Source organism: Dermacentor andersoni, chromosome 7, assembly GCF_023375885.2.
Source record: "Dermacentor andersoni chromosome 7, qqDerAnde1_hic_scaffold, whole genome shotgun sequence".
Taxonomy (NCBI): domain Eukaryota; kingdom Metazoa; phylum Arthropoda; class Arachnida; order Ixodida; family Ixodidae; genus Dermacentor; species Dermacentor andersoni.
The window spans coordinates 57,132,983-57,146,319 of record NC_092820.1 but is presented as its reverse complement, the minus strand read 5'-3'; positions in this window follow the sequence as shown (position 1 = coordinate 57,146,319).

Below are 13,337 nucleotides of genomic sequence, written 5' to 3'. Positions count from 1 at the left end.
AACACTTCTGCATATCTAACTGTAACATGGCACAGTGTTCACCTAGGTCGTTACAGTGTTCTAAAATGCTTCTGGCAAATATGAATGTTTGTGTAGATAGACCTTCCTTTAATGGCGCATGTTTGATGCGACTCTACTATGCTGGTCACCAGTGCTTGTAATCACTTTCCGAGCACTCTTGTAAATATCTTATAGTCTACATTCATTAGTGATATCAGGCGGTAGGCATCGACAGCTAACAAATTTTCTGGGTCCTGTGATTTCGTTAGCAACACTGCGTGCGATGTGCGAAAAGATGGAGGAACCTGTTTTTGCGCGTAGGTCTCCTTAAGCAACCGTAACAGGATCTCGCTGACATCACTTTTGAAGGCTTTATAAAAGGCCGCTCTAAGTCTATCAGGTCCCGGGGACTTGCCTACAACTAAATCATCTATGGCTCCTTAAATTTCGGTGATGCTCAGAGGCCACCCCAGACGCTTTTGAATGTATCCCTGTAATTGCGTCATGTTTGACAAAAAGTCCGTCTTTAATTCTTCGGTGACGTCTTTAACAGCCCCGAATAATTTGCTATTATGATCGAGATACGCTTGTTCGATTTTTAGAGGTTGGCTCCTGATCTCGTTCCCGTATCGAATCATTCTCATTTCATTTCTCCTCGCGCACGCCTTCTCATCAGATAAGGTTCGTTTTGTCGGTGTCTCACCTAGCCACACCCTTTCAGCTGGTGCCCTTATAACTGCCCCTTTGAACTTATCTACTTCGATAAGCTCAAGGTGGCTTTTCAGTTCCTTTATTTCTTTTGTTCGGCTCCCAGGTCTCTCGCTTTCCACGGTGTACAAAAAATCAAGCTCGCGTTGCATTTTCTTTAGTGACTTCTTATATAGCACTTATCTTGACTTGTTTAACGTTCTCCCATAATTCTAGCACGTTGCCATATGCAGCCTCGATCAAATTATCTCACTTTTGTTTCACGCTTTACAAAATGATTCGTTCATTAACAGCCCATTGTTAAACTTCCACAACTTCCAGTTAAATCTCGAGTTTTTTTGTTGGTACCTACACTATAGCTTACAAGGCGGTGATCGCTCAACGGAACGCTGAACGAAACTATAGCTGCCGCACATCGAAACAAGCTTTAGTGCGACATACCCTCTATCTAGCCTTGCGTAACTTTGCCCTTGACAATGTGTGAATGCAGGCGTGCCAGTACTACTCAGGAAATGACCGACGACATCCAGAATAGATTCTTGCACTAGTGTATTTAAATCACTTTTGTCATGCACTGGAAGGGTATTCACTCGATCGGCCGCGAAACAAACACAATAAAATCTCCTAGCACTACGACTTTCCTGTCACACTGTAAATGCTGACTTACTCTCTCGAAGAAAGGCACACGCTCACTTTCAATGTTTGGAACGTAGACACATATTACGCGCCAACCTACGCCCAAAAAAAAAAAAATCCACAAAAGGCAGTCTTCCACTTTTACAAGAAAAAACCCCTTCTTCTCTGACTCCCAGGTTGTCTCGAATGAAGATAGCGCATCCCGCGGAAGTCCCAACAGCATGTGATGCACAAACATTGTATCTATTGTGGAACCGCAGCCCCATGCGATGCGCCTGTTCTTTACTTTCTATCTTTGTCTCCTGCACTGCTGCTATATCAACATCTGTTTCTAAGAAAAGCCGGCTGAGCTGGTATTGGCACTTGCTGGAACAAAGATAGCGGACATTTATTGTGTCAAAACGAAGTGCAGGTTTTGAGCCATTGTTATGTTTTATGAAGAACAAACGATCCACATGGTACCCACTTCATGCGTCTGGGGTAAAAGCTGCCTTCCCATCTTGCACAAACCTTCTGTAGCAGCCACGGCAGCCTTCGGAAGGCACAGTTAATGTCCCTGTCTGGGCGTTCCGTTGTCCTTTGAGTTTGTCTTGGCCACTTCGTAGACTAGAAGAAACGCCGCGAAGCACATGCTCTCGCTGCTACGTCGGCGGTGTCTCAGCCGCCCTCCAGTCCGGAGGTATGTTTGGACGCGGTCTCAGCGTTGACCGCCGAGTGATCGGCGCCTTCCGCTGCGGTCCTTCCAAGATCCTTGCAGCCAGGGGCTCATGCTCGTCTAGCCTAGCGTCATGGCCTCGCTTGGAGACTGAGGCGTCAGTTGTTCCCTCGCTCACTTCCATTACTGCCGGCTCCCCACGTGGCGTCGATGGCGTCGTGGCATCCTGCACTTTCACGACGCCGGTGGCGTCGCCAGTTGCGTCGGTCATCTACCGGCTTTCCTTGTTAACACTTGCATCTTGGAGAATGTCGGGCGGTGTTAACGTTGCCGCATCAAATCCCTCGAGCTTCGAAGTTGCTTCGCTTGCGGCTTCTTCAGCGTCAGCCTCGTCTGTGACGAGTTCCGCGGTGTCTTCTCCTCGAACCGGCCCCGCAACACTTGCGTACGTCTTCACGCATTCAAATTCTTCGTGCCCAAAACGACGGCAGTGCGTGCAGCGAGGAACTCTGCATCCTCGTCTGATATGGCCCTTACTGAGACACCGGAGGCACCGCGGCGCTTTTCCAGGCCCGACTAGAAGGGCCATGTCACCGGCGACGTGGAGCTTGTGTGGAAGGTCATCTACCTTATTGCCGTGATGGAGCTTGAAGCGCACTAGGCGCGTCGTCGACTCCTTGTCTTGAATCCCTTAAACTTTCCACTTTTCCTTCGAGACCTCGGTCACCTTTCCGAACGGAGCAACCGTTACGCACACATCATCGTCGGCCACATTGAAAAGAAGCCAGTAACGCTTCAGACACACGTCCTGGTTTGTCGGATCAATAACCAAACAACGTTGGTCCTTCACCTTCCTTTCGCCACATGCCAAAGCTTTCTTCATCCCTTCCGTGCTCTTGAAAATTACAGCCCATACGTGGCTCCTCTGACATGCCCCCAACGCTATAACATCAGGTAACAACCCAAGACACGCCAACGTGTCCCGAAAATGTTCCACTCGGTAAGGCCTCGACCAGACATCAGAGTGCAAAAATAAAGTATTCAAAACACTACGACCTGATGGCAGAGTAGGCAAAATAACTTCGTATCCGTCGGCATCCATTCTGTCGATCCTATTGCGGCTAACCACGGCCGCTATTTCAATTCAATTCAAGTTTATTTGCATCTACACGTGTACAGATGACAGGAGTACAGACAAAAAGCCAAATGAAATCGGCTTGACGGGGTCTGTGCCCCCTACAAAAATGGCACTGTGCACAATAAAGAGAACAGAAACATACAATAATGGATAAACGAGAAAAAAAAGTGAACATTAGTGAACATTGCATAGCATAAATGCATACGGGTAAAAAAAAATCAATAATAGAATGCTGCAAGAAATTGTATTACAGAAAGCGAATAGTATAAAATGACACAAATAATACAGCCTTGAAATTCACATCTATAAATAATAAGTTATTGACAGAGAAAATCGGTTAAACATTCATGGTGTCAGTGTATACCAGAGGAAAAAAAAAAGGAATACACAATGAGCCCATCAAAAGGAGATAGGTGTCTATTGAGTTTCCAATGAGTTTAACAAAGATGGCAGTGTGTGGCGCAACATTTGTTGACCGTAGTTAGTGCGCGCTTTAGGAGCGTACCATGTTTCTCTGTGACATGTGTTGTAAATGTTGGAATTCATTGTCAATAGAGATAAATGCTCGAAAAATTTCGCGTTCTGTTTTTTCGCGGCAGTGAAACGCTTGAGTAAAATACTACGGTATATGGAGGTGATCGGTTATAAATTAAGGGCGCTGAAAAGAGGTTGCGTATGAGCGTCATATGAAGAATTGGCGATAGCGCGCACTGCTTTCTTCTGCAATAAAATAAGTTTTGTGATGTTAGACATCGTGGTTTTTCCCCAGACTAAATGACAGTAATTCAGATGGGACAGGAAGAGAGAGTTATAAATCAATTTTTTGACGCTCAAGGGAAGAAAAAATCGAAGTTTCGTTAGTATTCCCACAACACGAGCGATTTTGTCAGCAACTGAGTTTGTATAAAGATTCCAAAGTAAGTTTTCTTGAAATACGACCCCGCGACATTTAATGGATGGCACAATGTTGATAATCGTGGAACCCATTAGCAAATGACCATCAATGTGGACAACTTTGTTTTTAGGTTGAAAAATTACAGCCTTTGTGTTGTTTTTATTTATAGACAGTGAATTCAATGAACTCCATCGATTAAGTTCACTTAAAGCAGCGTTCGCAAGAGCCAACAGGTCCCTTCCACAACCAGATGTAAAGAACAGACTAGTGTCATCAGCGTATATGATGAATCGGGCAGTGGTGTCAATATTAATTATGTCGTTTACGTAAATGTTAAATAACAAAGGTCCAAGAATGCTTCCTTGAGGTACACCAGAATGAATGGGTAAGTTATCGGAAATACGGTTATTTATTGAAATCCTTTGACACCTGAACAGCAGATAGCTTTTGATTAAGCCAAGGAAGGGGCCCCTAAAACCGTAAATTTTAAGTTTTGTTAGCAGAGTGGTGTGGTTAATTGTGTCAAAGGCCTTTGAAAAATCGATAAAAACGCCTAGTGTCACTAAATTTTGCTCAAATGCTTGTAGTATTAGCTCCATTTTTGTTAGTAGAGCTAACTCTGTCGAGCGATCCTTCCGGAAACCGAACTGAGTCAGTAATAATATTGCGTTTTTCGCAGAAAGCGGTCATTCTCAGTGGTATTAATTTTTCTAGGCATTTTGACAATACAGGCAAAATGGATATTGGTCTGTAGTTGGACAGCTTGTTTTTATCACCGGCTTTGAAGAGCACTGTAACCTTTGCGAGCTGCATGCGCTTGGGAAATATACCGTTGACAAAGCACAGATTATACAATTGCTCAAGAACTGGGCATATCAGATCTAAAACGTGTTTTACGGGGCGTATTTGCAGGTCATCAATATCGCAGCTTTTACTATTTCGCAGAGCGGAGAACGTGAGATAAATTTCATTGGCGCTAGTTGGAAGTAAAAAAGCACTATCACAATTTCTGGAATTGAGGTACTCTGCGGAGCGTGGATCGTGCAAACTATTTACGAGGGACACAATATAATTATTAAAAGCGTTTGCCAAATCAGCGCCTGATGAACGTTCCCCGTTAATTATCAATTCTCGTACGCCCTCTGAATGCTGACGTCCAATGTTAAGTACTGTGCTAAGGTTTCTCCACGTGATATCCGTTCGCTTTATAGCTGCAGGATTAAACAACCTGTGAAGGTAATCTTTCTTGGCTTGTCTAAGAGTAGCAGTTAACTTATTTCGAAATTTTTGAAATTCGGATAGATGGCATGTGTCTCTTGTTTCCAAAAAACCTTTGAATAGAGCATCTTTTTGTTTGATTACTTTCAGAAGTGCATTGGTTATCCAAGGTTTTCTAGCTTTTCTCGGCTTCAGTGTTTTAGGATGAAAAGATTCCGAGTAAGCCTTTTTGAAAAGACGCAAAAATTACTCGTACGCGGCATCTACGTCAGACTGATTGTACACCTCCAGCCAATTTATTTTGATATTTTTGTGCGGAACTCATCAAGTGTAGACGGTTGAATACCTTGAATAGTCAATGGGGGACACTGCTTGGGTTGTTTAACGGAGACATACGATTCCAAGAGAAGAAATACTGGCAAATGATCGCTAATATGAGCGCCGATTACTCCGGAGTTAATAGTTCGAGATTCAATGTTTGTAATAAAAACTTCAAGCAAACTTTCACAGTCGTTGCTAATGCGAGTTGGAGCAGTAATTGTGTTAAAACATGCATTTGCTTCTAATAGTCGAGTGAAATCAGTACGTAGCTGTGTTTCGTTCAACATGTTAATATTTATATTACCGCCCAGGACGAGTTCATAACTGTTTTCATTTATCCAGGGTAAGAAGTTTTCCATATATATAAAAAACTTTGCCACGTTCCCGCCTGGAGGGCGATATAAAACAGAAAATATGCTTTTGTTATGAATTAGTCCGGCGTGACCGCCGTAAAGTCGTCGATTTTATCACACTGGAAGGTTTCTCTGGCCATGACAAGTACATCTCCACCGTTCTTGACTGAGCGATTTAAGTAGTATCTTATGTAACCTGGGCTCTGTATTACTTCGTGTTCGTATCGGTACCATGTTTCACAGAGCATAATAACATCAAATGGAAAGCCAAAACATGAAAGCAAGGTACACAGCTCATCAGACTTATTGCGCGCTGACCGAGTGTTTAACAGGAAGAAAGATGTGCATGTTTTCTTACGATAAATTTTAGTCACATCTGCAGGGTTCAGCAATTTACTAGCCATCGATGTGAATGGCGGTTGAAAAAAATGCTCGGATTCCTGGATCCTCATTTCATCTTATCGATGCCCGCAACGCAAGATATGCGCAGTACATTCGAAGTGTCTGTTTAGCGCGCGAAAATTTTGCCGACCTTTGTCCACGCGTACTTCCATGCTTTTTTCTTCTTTCGCTCAACAACTTGTCCAAGAAGTTTCTTCAAGGCGGGGCAAAGGTGTTCATTAATAAATACCGGGGGAGAACTGGAACCATCAGCACTGTGGTAACCAAAATCTGAGGTTAAAATTCGATTCTTCCTGGCCTTTTCAATCACCGCTTCCCGTTTCGCACGAGAGCGGAACTGCACGACAATGTTAGGACATCCTTTGTCTTTCCTTGGCAAACGATGACATATGTCTACATCGGAATCAGAAATGGGTTCACTTATGACGTCGCCTAGCTCGCTCAATATTGAAGGCAGGTTCTCGTCGTTGCTTACCGGAACACCTTTAATCTCAATGTTCCGGTTTCTCGAGTACTGTTCCTGGTTTGTCACCCGTCTTCAAGGCCAGATAGTTGTTGTTTCAGTCATTTGCATTCTTGTGATATTGCGGCATTTTCTTTCTTTAGCGCTGAGTTTTCCTTTTCCAATTTGGCACTGCGCTCAGCCATAGCATCAAACTGTTCACTGAAGAAATGTACGGATTTTTTAGGTCTTTATATTCTTTTCGAAGTTCGTTCTCCAGTGCACTGCGCATATCTCGTATTTCTTGTTTAAAATCTTTCAACAGTTTTGTCACTTCAGAAGGCATTTCAAATTAGCAGTTCAAAAAACACTTGTACAAGAGCTTGGCAGCAGCGGCAGGGAAAAAATGAAAAATAAAATAAAAATTGGCTATAAATGATTGCACAAACCTGTGTATAAAATGCGCAGATTTAGTGAACCGGTCGGCACAGCCGCTGCTGCCAAGTGAGGATCAGCGGTGAGGCACAGTTCCTTTTGTAGTCGGCGCCTCTTTCAGGCAGCCAATCCTGGTCCACAGCTCGCTGACGTCACACTGGAGGCAACGGCAGTTTATAGATGAGCGGCGAAACGTGCAATAGTCGAAGAGATACGGCACGTGCAACGGTGATCCGGCGAAGATGCAGACCCAAAGCCACCGGGAAAGGCGGTGGTGTCCTGTGTATAAAATGCGCAGATTTAGTGAACCGGTCGGCACAGCCGCTGCTGCCTTCCTAGCCGCAGCCACTTCTGCTTGGGAGCATATGAAACGCACATCCTTCCATCTCGGTAGCCAAGACGCGTCTACCTGCCCAGAGCATCGGCTCAATGAATTATCCATCGCTTGGCAAGCTTACCAACTGAAGGCCGAAGTTTCTGACATGCTTCATGAATATATAACGTAACGTGCACTCCATAAGTCCTTCACATTTTCAGTATAACTTAAAAACTAGCCACAGTTAAGCAAAAACAATATCAACATAATTTATGTAAGTGCAGTGGGCTGTATGAATTATCTCTTAATAGTATTGTAAGCGTTGTCGAGCTGGTCAGCTAAACATTCTTAGAGTTATGCCGAACATAAGTAAAGAGTCCTCACGTTACAGAGACACAAGATAAGTGATGGTGGAAGAATTCATTGGCACATTGAATAAGGAATAGTCAGCTCAATGAAATACTCCATTGCTCGAAAATAGTTGCATGTCATTCAGCCATTCGGCCATACGACTTAAGTAATTGCTTAAGCCGCCTTACGTAGCATGTTGTTATTTATCTCCGGATCAATATGCAGCGACAGCAGGGTCCCTAATCGCGTGCTTCAGAAATGAAACCACAACAAAGCGTAATTCGCCACTGACGGACGTTCGCAATAGAATAACCATCGGGAATAATGCGTGTCATACTGTTCACGGAAGTTACTGCTTTTCATGCTTCTTGTTATATAAGTATGTTTAGCCTGGCTATATTGACAAAGCCACAAAATTATTAATGATTTCATAAGAGAACACCTCGATGTGTTGCAACACAAAGGTTCAATTCAGTTGCAGATATTTTTTTCTTCACCCCCCCAACGCAGGTTCTTCCCTTGAATTATCATTAAGTATGCTTGCAATGCAGCACCTCATACACAGATCAAAGTGCAGTTAGGATGTACTAGGTATCCTATCACTGCACCTTGTCGGGTTTTTGTGCACGTAGCGCCTTTGTTTTCCCTACTGACATCATACCCAATCAGGTGAGTTTCTTCATCAGAAAGAAAATGCGCCGCTCATACTGTTTTAAAGAGCTACTGCAAGCAAAACAGTATAGTACGGATACCTCGGAATCCTATAAATATGACGAAAAAGCTGAGCACAGTAGCTCAAAATTAGGTTCTCAATGCTGTTGGGTGCATTCTGCAACGAAGTGTATAGATTATTGTTGATTCCAATGTGACTGTTTGGAGGCGGCGGTGAAACCGTATGGTGGCTCTGTTGGTATTAAACGTCCGCTAACAAACTTTGTTTAGGGCCGAATGGGGTCCGAGGAGGATGTCGAATAGAAGGGGCAGCCGGACGACAATTTCGATGTAAAATCATCGATATAGGACAGCCAACCACGCAGCCTGCCTTTGTTTCTACATCTTCAACCGAAGAGTGCACAAAAGCATGTATTAATGTTATTCCGTAGAAGTACATATAGAGCGGAAAGAAAGACAAGCACAAAGAACGCCGCGAACAGGAGAGACGCAAACTTCGTAGAATGTTCGTTTTCTTTTCAATCAACTATGGCTTGAAATTAGCACCTGTCGTATGCTCTTTGCTCGCTCTGCACGTCTTTTTCGCGTTTATACTTCGTTGGCTGAACTACGTGCTTGTTTCAGATATTGAGAGCTTAGCGCACTGAGTAGAAATTTCTGCGTCACCTTAAGGCTTTCCTATTGTATTACATAGACATTTCGGGAAATACTTGCACAATATCTTCCAGCCTATTTCAAGGTATTCCGTAAAGAATGCGAGTGCATATTTGAAATTTATTCATAACAACAGAGGTCGTTTCAAGTCCCTTCAAAAGAAATGTCTTCAATGAGGCATACCAGATGGGGCTCAATCGTGGTACCTTCGGTATTTGAAACACCGTGGCAGAGAATACTTTCCAAACGCTGCACATTTCCGTGAATCGCAACGAGTGTTAGTGCGTGCCGCATTGTAGAAGCTTATCATTCCCAGCAAAACGAAAGTGCAACTGCGCGGTAGCTAACCCTTTGGCAGCAGCGAGAAATCGACACGCGGTTTCTGTTATACCTTTTTCCAAAGGAATTGCACAACGTGGAAGAACCGTAAAAGAATAAATATTGCTTTTACAAGAATTATCATCATCATCCTCATCATCCTGAGGCTATTTTATGTCCACCGCAGGACGAAGGCATCTCCCTGACTTCTCCAGTTACCCATGTCCTTTGCCGACCGATTCCAACTAGCGCCCGCATATTCCCTAATTTCATTGCCAACCTGGTCTTCTGCCATCCTCGACAGCGCTTCCCTTCTCTTGACACGCATTCTGTGACGCTGATGGTCCACCGTTTATCTCACCTGCGCATTAAATGACTTGCCCAGCTCCAGTATTTTTTCTCTTAATGTCTATTAGAATATCGGCTATGCCATTCTGCACTCTTATCCAAACCACTCTTTTTCTGTCTCTCAATGCTATGCCTAGCATTCTTCGTTCGATCGCTTTTTGCGCGGTCCTTAACTTGTTCTCAAGCTTCATTGTCAGTCTCCATGTTTCTGCCCCATATGTCAGCACCGATAAACTGCCCTGATTGTACACCCTCCTTTTAAATAATAAAGGTATGCTTCCAGTCAGGAGCTGACAATGCCTGCCGTATGCACTCCAACCTAATTTATTGTTCTGCGAATTTTCTTCTCATGCTCAGGGTCCCTTGTGACTAATTAACCAAGGTAAACGTACTTCTTCAGAGACTAGAGGCTGAAGGGCGATCCCGACCTCTTGTTCCCTGGCCCGGCTATTCATGATTATTTTTGTCGTCAGTATATTAACCTTCAACCCCGCTCACACAATCTCTCTCTTAAGGCCCTCAATCATTTGTTGTAACTCGTCCGCAGTGTTGCTGAATAGAGCAATGTCATCGGCAAACTGAAGGTTACCGGGGTATTCACCGTCGATTCTCACTCCTAAACCTTACCAGTTTAATAGCTTGAATGCTTCTTCCAAGCACGCATCGAATAGCATTGTAGAGACTGTGTCTCCTTGTCGGCCCCCTTTTTTTATGGGTATCTCCCTACCTATCTTGTGTAGAATTAAGGCGGCTGTGAAATCTCGGTAGATATTTTGCAAAGTATTTACATAAGTGGCCTGTACTCCTTGATTACGTAATGCCTCTATGACTGCTGGTATCTCTACTGAATCAAATGTCTTTTCGTAATCTATGAAATCCATATTGAGAGGCTGACTGTGCTTTGTGGATTTCTCGATTACATGATTCATGACATTGATGTGATCCATAGTAGAGCATCGCTTCCTGAAGCAAGCCTGTTCCCTTACTTGACTAAAGTACAGTGTTGCTCTTATTTTATTGCAAATTATCCGGGGGAATATTTTTATAATAATTGGACTAAGTTAATGGGCCTATTATTTTTCAATTCATTAACGTCTCCCTTTTTGTGGATTAGTATAATGCTTGCATTCTTCCAGTTTTCTGGGACCCTTGAAGTCGATAGACACTTCGTATAGAGGCCTGCCAGTTTTCAAGCAATATGTCTCCTCCACCTTTGATTAAATGGTATGTTATTCCATCTTCCCTTTGCGCTTTTCCCCGTTTCATGTCTTGCGAATCCTCTCTGGCGTCATCACGTGTTAATGAAGGAGTTTCTGCCACCTATTCATCACTGTTTCGAATAGAGGTATCGTTGCTCCTGTGGGTACTGTACAGGTCAGTACAGAATTCTACCGCTGCTTTTACTATACCTTCGAGATTGTTGATGATATTACCCTGCTTACTTTTCAGTGCATACATCTTTGTTTGTCCTATGCTAAGTTTTCTTCTCACTGATTTGATACTGCGGCCATTTTTTTAACCGCTTCCTCAGTCTTTCTCACTTTATAATTTTCAATGGCCCTTATATGGGCTTTGTTGATCAGTTTTGACAGCTCCCTGAATTCTATCCTATCTCTTGAGTTGGACACTTTCATTCTTTATCGTTTCTTTATTAGGTCATTTGTTACTAGGGTGAGCTTGCCTGCTGGTTGCCTTGGTGGCTAACCTCCCACATGAATTGCTGCCTCTGGAGCCAGCCTAGTTACGGCTCCACTCATTACAGCTATGTCATCTTCATCTCTCTGTTCTAAGGCTGCATATTTTTTGCAAGTAACAGCCTGAATTTGAGGCTTTTACGTTTCCTGCATCCAGATATAGTTTTTTCTTGAGCAATTAAACTCTTTCTATCTTCATATTGAGGTGAATCCTAGCCCTCACTAACCTATGATCATTCCATTTAACCCTACCTAACAGTTCTATATCCTGCACTATGGTGGAATCGGCACACGTATGAAATCAATATAATTTCTTCAATATTCCAGAATATTGTGGAACATCGGCGGGACAACACCTGCCTCATTGATAACTTGAGGCCACGAGCGAAGGTGGTTCACACGTAGTCGTTCTGCACGCCTTGGGATTGATCCTTTAAAGCTCTCAGGTGGTTACAGCTTCTTTTGAAAGTGTTCAAAGCACGCAATCGAAAGAGGCATTCGGCAGGTTCTACACAAAAGCTTTGTGCGTTTTTCCTAGGAAGTTGTGGAGCACCATTGGCAATTTTTGCACGCAGGGATGGTGCATGGGTAGTGCTCTTGCCCACTGAACCAAACGTCTGTTGGTATCTTTCTCACAATTGAGCAGTTCTTGCTTCCTCTCTTGTAATTTGCTACACAGCGCCAACCCTTGCGAAAGCTGCTCCCATTGACGACCTGTCAGGCCAGCATGGCCCGAAAGAAGCGGTATATGTCATGCGGTCTCTGTAGTAGTGTTGGACATCTCCAACCACCACGCTTAGCATACTTACAGGTACGTGAAGTCAATGGCTCACTCACTGGCCAAACCTGTCTACAACAGAGCTAACTGAACTGCTAAAGAGTAAGAAGTGATTTTTTTTCACTTACTGGAGAACTCATTCCGGCTGTAAGAATCAGTGAGGGACGTCACCACACGTCATATATAAAAGGGAGACATACCTAGCAAGTCATTCAGCTAATTGCGAGACCGCATAAGTAGAGCAGGCAAAGTTAGGATTCCCGAAGAGCAGTGTACACGCGATGAGCGCCGATGCCTGCAAGATCGTAATGCTCAACAACGGTGTCGTGATAAGACTAGGCAGATCAATAAAGCATTTCAAATCCCGATCGCGGGCGTTTGAGCGGTCTTCGAACAGCATCGTTGTCCTCCCACTTTCGCAGAGTACCTATGGCGAGTCAATTTGTTTTCTTTATGTAAGTGCCGGTACATGAATTGCTGCAATCGCATTACACAAATAAAAAGGGTGATGCTTGTGTCAGTTAGCCGTCGGTCTCAGGCAAAATACGTAGTACCAACTTTTATATTAACTATGTTGATTTGTATTTTGATATCTTTTTGGTATTCAATGGCATGTAGAAGAATCTACGTTTGGGCAAATTGGCACTGGTTGAACATCTTGAAGTGGCAGAGCAAGACGACTAAGACTGTTTTCTTGTGCACTAATCACGACGCCATCGATGGGAGAGCTCGTTAGTATAGGCTAGGCAGCTAAGTATGCGTGCGCTTTCTTCTAAAGTTAGTGGCAAGTTCAGCATGGTCATGTGTCTTTTCTGCTCTTTGTCTTAATCGTCTTGTGCTGCGCCCTCCTGATGGCATATTTTGTCGGTTTGCACAACCATAACCTGTTTTTTTTACACGTGTAGTGCTCTTGATGGTTGTGTGCATGTGGACCTCGTTTGTATAATATAACGGTGTATTAGTGTAGTAAAGTCACTTGCAAGTTAGCGTGTTTTCTGTCCCT